General features: G+C 34.6%; 1 pseudogene; it reads right to left on the bottom strand.

Annotated features, from left to right (window-relative positions):
• Positions 1-5,498: 5,498 nt before the first annotated feature.
• On the bottom strand, positions 5,499-6,970 carry LOC114089522 (protein FAM177A1 pseudogene; annotated as a pseudogene).
• Positions 6,971-7,172: the final 202 nt, after the last annotated feature.

Genomic DNA, 7,172 nt, shown 5'->3' with positions numbered 1-7,172 from the left:
AAACATTGATGTGGCTATGTCCCTATAGTATGCTGTTTTTAAGTCCTTTGGGTATAGACCAAGGAGTGGGATAGCTGGGTCAAATGGTGGTTCCCTTCCCAGATTTCCAAGGAATCTCCATTCTGATTTCCATCTTGGTGGCACCAATTTGCAGTCCCACCAGCAATGTCTGAGTGTGTCTTTTCCCCCACATCCTCACCAACACTTATTGTTATTTGTCTTCATAATAGCTGCCATTCTGACTGGAGTGAGATGGTATCTTAGAGTAGTTTTAATTTGCACTTCTCTAATTTCTAGAGATAATGAACATTTTTTTCATATGTTTGTTGATTGATTAAATATTCTCTTCTGAGAAGTGTCTGTTCATGTCCTTGGCCCATTTATTGATTGGGTTATTTGGTTTTTTTGGTGTTTACATTTTGAGTTCTTTATATACCCTAGAGATTAGATTATCTGATGTGTGAGAGGTAAAACTTTGCTCCCAAGAAGTAGGCTCTCTATTCACCTCACAGATTATTTCTTTTGCGAGAAGAAACTTTTCAGTTTGAGTCCATCCCATTTATTGATTCTTGGTTTTAATTCTTGTGCTATAGGAGTCTTATAAAGGAAGTTGGGGCCTAATCCCACAAGATGGAGATAGGGGCCTACTTTTTCTTCTGTTCACAGTGTCTCTGGTTGTGTTCCTAAGTCCTTGATCCATTTTGAGTTGAGTTTTGTGCATGGTGAGAGATAGGGGTTTAATTTCATTTTGTTGCATATGTATTTCCAGTTTTCCCAGTACCACTTGTTGAAGATGCTATCTTTTCTCCAATGCATGCTTTGGGCACCTTTGTCTAATACAAGATAATTGTAATTTTGTGGGTTAGTCTCTGTCCTCTATTCTGTACCATTGGTCTACTGGCCTGTTTTGGTGCCAATACCATGCTGTTTTTGTTACTATTTCTCTGTAGTATAGTTTAAGTTCTGGTACAGTGATGCCACCTGTTTCACTCTTCCTGCTAAGGATTGATTTAGCTATTCTGGTCTCTTATTTTTCCAGATGAATTTCATGATTGCTTTTTCTATTTCTATGAGGAATGCCATTGGGATTTTGATCAGGATTGCATTAAATCTGTATAGTGCTTTTGGAAGTATGGTCATTTTGATAGTATTAATTCTGCCTATCCAAGAGCAAGGTAGATCTTTCCATCTTCTAAGGTCTTCTTTGATTTCTTTCTTTAGGGTTGTATAATTTTCACTGTATAGATCTTTCACCTCTTTCACTAAGTTGATTCCCAAGTATTTTATTTTTTAGGCTATTGCAAATGGGGTAGTTATCCTCATTTCCATCTCAGAAGATTTGTCACTGATATATATATAAATGCCTTTGATTTATGGTGTTGATTTTATAACTTGCTACTTTGCTGAATTCGTTTACTAGTTCTAGAAGTTTTCTGGTGGAGCTTTTTGGTCTTTTAGATATAGAATCATGTCATCAGCAAATAGTGGTAATTTAAGTTCTTCTTTTCCTATTCCTATCCCTTTAATTTCTTTCATCTGTCTAATTGCTCTGGCCAGTGTTTCAAGGACTATGTTAAATAGAAGTGGTGAAAGAGGGCATCCCTGTCTTGTTCCAGTTTTTAGAGGGAATGCCTTCAATTTTTCTCCATTTAGAATGATATTGGCCTTGGGCTTAGTGTAGACAGCCTTTACAATGTTGAGATATGTTCCTGTTATCCCTAGTTTCTCTAGTGTTTTGAATATGAAGTGGTGCTATATTTTGCCAATTGCTTTTTCTGCATCTATTGAAATGATCATATGATTCTTATCTTTAAGTCTATTTATGTGATGGATTACATTTGTTGATTTCCTTATGTTGAAACAACCTTGCATCCTGGGATGAATCCGACTTGATCATGGTGCACTATCTTTTTGATATGTTTTTGTATTTGATTTGCCAGAATTTTATTGAAAAATTTTGCATCTAGGTTCATTAGAGATATCGGTCTAAAGTTTTCTTTCTTTGATGTGTTTTTGTGTAGTTTTGGAATCAGGGTGATATTGGCCACATAGAATGAGTTTGGAAGTGCTGCCTCTTTTTCTATTTCCTGAAATAAATTGAAGAATACTGGTAATAGTTCTTTTTTAAAGGTCTTGTAATGATCTGTTCCTGGGCTTTTCTTGGTTGGTAGGCTTCTGACGGTGTCTTCTGTTTCATCACTTGATATTGGTCTGTTTAAATTGTGTATATATTCATGATTCAGTCTGGGCAAGTTGTATGACTTAAGAAATTCATCAATGCCTTCACTATCTTCTATTTTATTGCAGTATAAGTTTTCAAAATAATTTCTAATTATCCTCTGTATTTATGTAGTGTCTGTTGTGATATTATATTTTTCATCATGTATGCTGGTAATTTGAGTTCTCCCTCTCCTTCTCTTCATTATTGTAGCTAAGGGTCTGTCAATTTTATTTATTTTTTCAAAGAACCAACTTTTTGTTTTGTCAATTTTTTCAAAAATTTTTTTGTTTTGATTTCATTGATTTCAGCTCTAATTTAAATTATTTCTTGCCATCTACTGCTTTTGCTGTTGATTTGTTTTTCTTTTTCTAGGGCTTTGAGATGTAAAGTGAGGTCATTTATTGACTTTTTCTTCTTTTAAGGGATGAACTCCATGCAATGAACTTTCCTCTTAGAACTGCTTTCATAATGTCCCAGAGATTTCGATATGTTGTGTCTATGTTCTCATTTACCTCTAAGAATTTTGTAATCTTCTCTTTGATGTCTTCTGCAACCCATTGTTCATTCAGTAGCACATTATTTAGTCTCCAGGTGATGGAGAAATTTTTATTTTTTATTTTGTCATTGATTTCCAATTTCATTCCATTATTATCTGATAAAATACATGGTAGTATCTCTACTTTTTTGTATTTGCTAAGAGTTGTTCTGTGGCATAGTATATGGTCTATTTTAGAGAAGGATCCATGTGCTGCTGAGAAGAAAGTTTATCCGCTTGATGCAGGTTGAAATATTCTATATGTCAGTTAAGTCTAAGTTATTGATTGTATTATTGAGTTCTATAGATTCTTTATTCAGCTTTTGTTTTGAAGATCTATCCAGTGGCGAGAGAGGTGTGTTAAAGTCACCCAAGATTATTGTGATCAATTTGACTCTTGAACTTGAGAAGAATTTGTTTGATGAACATAGCTGCACCATTGTTTGGGGCATATATATTTATGATTGTTATGTCTTGTTACTGTATGGTTCCCTTGAGCAGAATGTAATGTCCATCTTTATCCTTTTTGATTAACTTTGGCTTGAAGTCTACTTTATTTGTTATGAGGTTGGAAACCCCTGCTTGCTTCTGCAGTCCGTGTGAGTGGTATGATTTGTCCCAACCTTTCACCTTTAGTCTGTGTATGTCTTTACCTATCAGATGAGTCTCTTAGAGGCAGCATATTATTGGGTCTTTGTTTTTTAATCCAATCTGCTAATCTATGTCTTTTGATTGGTGACTTTAAGTCATTAACATTCAGGGTTACTATTGAAACTAGGTTTGTATTCCCAGCCATATTTGTTTATTTTTGTTATTTAACTTGACTTGATTTTCTTCTTTGATTAGTTTTTCCTTTAGGGTACTACCTCCCTCTGCTGATTTTCATTGTTGTTTTTTTGTTTCCTCTTCATGGAATATTTTTTCAAGGATGTTTTATAGTGTCAGTTTCTAGCTATAAATTCTTTTAACTTTGTTTATCATGGAAGGCTTTTATTTCATCTTCAATTCCAAAGCTTAATTTTGCTGGATACAAGATTCTTGGTTGGCACCCATTTTCTTTCAGAGCTTGATATATGTTGTTCCAAGATCTTCTAGCTTTCAGGGTCTGTGTTGAAAAATCTGCTGTTATCCTAATTGGTTTTTCCCCTATATGTAATCTGATTCCTTTCTCTTGTGGCTTTTAAAATTCTCTCCTTATTCTGTATGTTGGCCATTTTCATTATAATGTGACTTGGAGTGGATCTGTTGTGATTTTGTATACTCGGTATCCTGTAGGCTTCTTGAATTTGGATTTCCAATTCATTCTTCATGTTTGAAAAATTTTCTGATATTATTTCTTTGAATAGATTGTTCATTCCTTTGGTTTGGACCTATATGCCTTTCTCTATCCCATTAACTCTTTTTTTTTTTTTTTTAAATAAGACAAACCATTTAATGCATTTATGGGAAATTTTATAGTTTGCATAAACAAAAAAGTATAAAAATGTAAGGCACAGTGAATAACTATAAACATTACAAACTGGCTATTTTGGGGCATGTAGTGAAAGTAAAATTCAAGAAACATAAACCTTTCAAAGTCACTGTCTTCCTTCTACTATAGTCACAAAAGTTTCTAGGTAAACTAGATATTAGACATTAGAACCTGTAAGGAGAAGATTCAGAAGATCATGTTTAGAACACACCTGCCTTCACTTGATAGGTACTATTCTCAGTTTAAAACATTGGAAGGAAGAGTGACATCGCCCTGGCATATTTAAGAGCTGTTAATAAACTAATTTATGGTGACATTATACACAATGATGAGAATCCTTTAAGCACTGTTATATAGCTTACAACCATGAATAAAATTACTACGCATAGTATGAAACACCATGCCTTGAAATCTACATAACTGAAGATTCCTAAGAGTTTATCCTTCCTAAATTCAATTATCAGTTGAAGAATTTAAAGAACTTCAGCTTTCACTTGATGTTTCAACTTCCAGTTGAAATTTTTCAATTTTCAGTTGAACTGAATTCACACACACTGACAATACATAGATTTCTATGACATTTTGTTATAGATTTCTGCGCATTTTGAGTATTTTTAAACTTAGATAAAATTTAAGCTTAACGCTATTTAGATGGCTGTTAATATAACCACTGAGTATTAAATTTGTGAAAAGGCCCTTTTTTTTTGGTACTGGGGAGCTTTACCACTGAGCAACATCACCAGTCCTTTTTTATTTTTTTAACTCATCTTGCTAAATTGCTGAAGCTGGCTTCAAACTTCCTTCTGCCTTAGCCTATCATATCGCTGGGATTACCAACTCACTCAGCTTGAAAAAGCTTTTAAGGTCAACATTTCCAAAACACTCCATTGCATTCATCTTCATCCACATTTAGTTGTAAATCAAGTCATGCACACATCTCAGGGGTTCTGCACATGTTCAGAAATATTTTCAAAATTAGCTTCATATCATATAACTTTGTAAAGTTTGCAAATTAACTCAGGTTAATTAACCAGGTTGCTACTTCAACATATGAATGAAATAAGGAACTAATTTCATTATTACTATGTACCTTGAACCACATTTAACAACTTCTGATAGCTTCAACCTATTGTGTACACCAATTCCCACCCAACTGCTCTGCCTGTCTGAGGCATTAAGGGCTGAATGAGTGATATAACCAGGATGCTATGTGGATAATCACTAGGTTTTACCATTTGAATACAAATATATTAATAAATTCATTCTTTAAATAATGTCAACATTATAAACAAAGCTGATTATTTAATTTGAATAACAACTTTCATTAAAAAAGGAAACTCGGGGCTAGGGATATTGCTCAGAGTTAGAGGACTTGCCTAGCATGCCCTGAATTCAATCCCTAGCACATATTTTAATATTTGGTGTAGTAAATTCAGATACTTTTCCATAAAAGTTATTCTCGATAAAAGGAAAATTCAGGGTGCTTCCATCTTGTTCCTTTTATTACACACTTAGTGAATCATGCTTTGTATGAAATTAATGGTTAAATAAATTAAATGCAAAGCATAAAATGCAAGGCATAACATGAGAAAATCTGGGAAAGGTCAATACTCATTTTAATCTGAGACTGTAGGATTATCAGCTCCAGTTACCCTAAATCAATAACTTACCTTTTTTTAAAAAAACAAATAATAGAAAATTAACTCTTCTTAATTGATTAGGAATCTAGAATGTCCTTAACCTTTTTTAAAGATCATAAAACCAAAGCACTGTGCTGAAGGTGTAGTTCAGTGGTAGAGTGCTTGTCTAGAAGGCACAAGGCCTTGGGTTCAATGCCCCCACTGCAAAAGGAAAAAAACCAAAGCACTATTTCAACATACAGCAAAAGCATAGTGCATATAAATTTCAGATATGATTTTTGATAGTTAAAGCCTAATAATGGAGAAACATTTCTTTCCAGATAACAATAATTTAAAATATAAATTAATTAAAGTTTCACTAAATAGAAAATATGAAAGTTCCTGGTATTAAAAAAAGAAAGCTTTAAGACTTGAAGTTTGATAGTCATTTCATTCTATTGTGGGACAGAGACTGAATTTTGTTTGCTTTCCATAATTACTTCACAGTCTTCCTCCATTTCAAAATTAAGATTCACAAATGAACTGGACACCACTGTTTCTGGTTGATCTGTATGAACAATGGAATTTTCCTGAAGCTTGCTCTGTTGGTATTGTCTTTCTGCTTCTTCAGACATCCTATTTTCTTCTTCTTCTTCCTCTTTCTTCATCCGGTAATACTCATCAATGGCATATTGGTATTTTGGGGTGCTAATACCCAAAACAGATGCAATCTTCTCTCCAAGAAAGTCACACACTGAAAGGGTTGATGTGGCAGCCCGAAGCATGTAAAACCATAAGTAGGGGCCCCAGGTAAGTTTTGTCGGATCAATAGAAGGCAAAACATCTTTCTTCTCTAGTCCATCAACTTCATCTTCATCTGTACTGTATTCTTCCATTGTTTCACCACTAACAAAGTGGATGACCCTCCTTGGAACTTTCTTCTTTTTTCCTATGACTCCCAGTTCTACATTTTCAAAGCCTCTTTCATTACTCATCTGCCGCGCCGAGTCTCCGAAAGCCGCAGCTCCCGACACAGCGACGGTTTCTCCTTCCACACTGCCCACCGGCTCCCGGTCCATCGTTGTCGTCGCCACAGGGCTGCAGCAGCGCCCGCCTGGCGCCACGCCCAGCTCCCCATTAACTCTTAAATTTGGTTTTTTTATGCTCTCCCATATTTCTTGAATGTTCTGCTTTTGGTTTCTTACCATTATCACTGTGTGTGATAATGTGATATTCTTTTCAAGATTATATATTTTGTCTTCATTGTCTGATGTCCTATCTTTCAAGTGGTCTACTCTGTTGGTGATGCTTTAATTTGAGCCTTTA

Source organism: Marmota flaviventris, chromosome 4 (assembly GCF_047511675.1).
Source record: "Marmota flaviventris isolate mMarFla1 chromosome 4, mMarFla1.hap1, whole genome shotgun sequence".
Classification (NCBI taxonomy): domain Eukaryota; kingdom Metazoa; phylum Chordata; class Mammalia; order Rodentia; family Sciuridae; genus Marmota; species Marmota flaviventris.
Note: the sequence above shows the minus strand (reverse complement) of the source record. Positions and strands in the feature narration are given on the sequence as shown.